Source organism: Elephantulus edwardii, unplaced genomic scaffold, assembly GCF_000299155.1.
Source record: "Elephantulus edwardii isolate Elephantulus edwardi_28Jun2011 unplaced genomic scaffold, EleEdw1.0 scaffold00492, whole genome shotgun sequence".
Taxonomy (NCBI): Eukaryota; Metazoa; Chordata; class Mammalia; order Macroscelidea; family Macroscelididae; genus Elephantulus; species Elephantulus edwardii.
The window spans coordinates 614,808-617,708 of NW_006400242.1; the positions used below are offsets into that span (position 1 = coordinate 614,808).

At 37.2% G+C, this 2,901-nt stretch overlaps 1 pseudogene; it reads left to right on the top strand.

The window, feature by feature from the left end:
* The first annotated feature begins 943 nt into the window (after positions 1-943).
* Positions 944-1,486, top strand: LOC102870803 (annotated as a pseudogene).
* The last annotated feature ends 1,415 nt before the right edge of the window (positions 1,487-2,901 follow it).

Here is a 2,901-nt window from a genome sequence, read left to right on the forward strand (position 1 = left end):
AATCGTGGTAATGGGCACCCATGATGGACAGTGTTGGCTGGAGCTTCCCGACTAAATCAAGCCTGGAAGCAGGAGCGGCATCCACTTCCAAAATGGCTTGCCTCTGGAAACTCTATGTACGAACAGTGCTCAGGCTATTCGTTCATAGGGTTGCTATGAGTTGTCTATGAATTGACGGCATTAAACAACAACAAAAACTATATATATATATATTAGTGATAGTGGCATCAACAGATCTTCCTTTTATATGAATATTACCCTGTGAATGTGACCCCATTTTCCTTCACATTTTTATTTCCAGTATTGTAGATTGTATGATTATCTGATTAAAAATGACCCATGCCAATCCATCTCAGCTCACCAATGCCTAGTATGTCAATGTTTATGCATTCCATTTCTTCTATAACAATGTGCAATTTTCCTACATTCATACTTCTTAAATTCCACTTTCTCATTATTAGTAGCTATTTTCAACTGTTGTTCTTCATTTGGTATTTCCCAATATGAGGGCTTAGCCTTTAGTGCTATAGTTGTTAGTCTAAGTGTGATCTATTATTTATATGGTTTTCAGAGATCTGTTACTTTGGATGTGGATGCCCAATCCGTCTTCCTAATCTGTCTTAATTTTTATACTTAGCTTTAGCACAATATCTGACAGACAGGCATTTTGTCCAAAATAACAGATGATAGACACTTTCTGTTATAAAACTGACAGATCTTCACCCCAGAGCCAGAGCTGCCATGCTTGTCGCCAAGCAGTTCCTCTCTCTGCTCCTTCTTGTCTGAGTCCAAGGCTCTGTCTGATGTGTAGGCTGGCAAGCTGTCCCAACCATTCTCTACCTGCCTTAGCTCTTTCTCGTCCCTCTTGCTCAGTTTACTGGGGTTGTCATAGGAGAAGGGATGTCCCAAGCCCCTTCTGCCTGTAGCACGTGCCATTGCCACCATGGGTCTCATCATCTCCTCTCTATTCTCCCATCTCTTCAGCAAGAAGCAGATGCATATCTTGATGGTTGGACTGGATGATGCTGGCAAGACCATAATTCTGTATAAACGGAAGTTAGGCGAGATTGTCACCACCATTCCTAGTACAGGTTTTAATGTGGAAACAGGAGAATACAAGAACATTTGTTTCACGGTATGGGATGTTGGTGGTCAAGATAAAATTAGACCCTTCTGGAAGCATTACTTCCAAAATACCCTGGGTCTTATTTTTGTGGTGGATAGCAAGAATCATTAAAGAATTAAGGAAGGAGCAGAAGAGCTGCAGAAAACGTTTTAGGAACATGAATTGCGAGATGCAGTGTTGTTGCTTTTTGCAAACAAACAAGATTTGCCAAATGTCATGGCCATCAATGAAATGATAGATAAATTAGGTCTTCAGTCCCTTCATAACAGAACATGATATGTTCAAGCCACTTATGCTACACAAGAAACTGGTCTGTATGAGGGGCTTGACTGGCTGTCAAATGAGCTTTCAAAACATTAAATGAAACTGGGTATCTAAGAAGGACATATTTGATAAAATTGGTCTAGGCTTGTTACAACAAAATTAGTTTGCATCTTAGTTATTAAACACTATATGGGACTGTTTTTGAGCAGTGTTTAAACTTTGTAACAAATTATTGGTTACCAAGAGAATTATTGCTATTCAGCAATCAGCTTGGTTTTAAAGATATTCTCCTTAAATTAGGAAAAATGTGTCCTCTTTTAATTTTACTTCTTTTAAGCCTAAATGGCTGGACATAACGATGTGACTTTTAAATAATCCAATCAAATGTCTTTTTTTAAGGCAAAATTTTACCATTTCATAAAACAAATAATTTCTGTGAAAAATAGGAATTAGATTTTAGTAATACACTACGCATGTCCTTCTTGTCCCAAAAGACATTTACCCTTTTGTCAGTTTTTGTTTTGAATGTCCTTTGAGGCCACAACAAATAATATTTTTGGGTTTTTTCCTCCTTTCTATTTAATTGAAATGTTAATGAAAGTTTATAGGGACTTTGGATTTCCTCTCATTCATTGTTGCACATTTTCCTCCCTGTCCACCCCTCTCCCCCAGTTCACTTTTTTCTTTGAAATGGAAAACAAAATTAAATTCTTTGATTTTTATACAATCCTCCCACACACACACACACCCCCCTAACATACACAGTCCAGTCCACTATTCAACTCTCATTCTGGACTCTTGTCATGAAAATAATACCTAGTCCTTTTAAACAGTTCTCTCCCTCATTCAATGCAGTATACATTATTTATTCCCCTTTTCTTAGTTTTCCCCCAAACACAATGTCAGTCCTGCTTTACAACAGTGGCATTATGCGGTATTTGTCTTTTTGTGACTGAGCTATTTCACTCAGCATAATGTCCTGCAGGATCACCCATTTTGTATATTTTATGAGTTCCTTGTTTTTCAATGCAGCATAGTATTTCATTGTGTGAATATACCAGAGCTTCTCTATCCATTTATTTGTTGATGGGCATTGTTGTTGTTTCCAAGTCTTTGCTATTGTGCACAAAACAGCAGTAAAAGTGGGTGTCATATATCTGCTTGGGTGGTGGTTATGGTTTCTTTAGGGTATATTCCCAGTAGTGGAATTGCTAGGTCAAATGGTATTTCTATTTGCAACTTTTTGAGAAAGTGCCATAATGCTTTCCATAGTGATTGCACTATTTTACATTCCCTCCAATTTCTCCTCAACCTCACCAGCATTTGTTGTTTTTTGTTCTGTTAGATTTTGCTATTTTTACTCGGGTGAGATATCTCATAGTTGTTTTGATTTTTGTATTAAATTTTATTAATTTTAATGAACATTTACAGAGATTTTAGGTTTCCATTCATTCATTGTTGCACTATTTTCTCTACCCTCCTCCCCAGTTCGTTGCTCTTTTTTTTCTTTC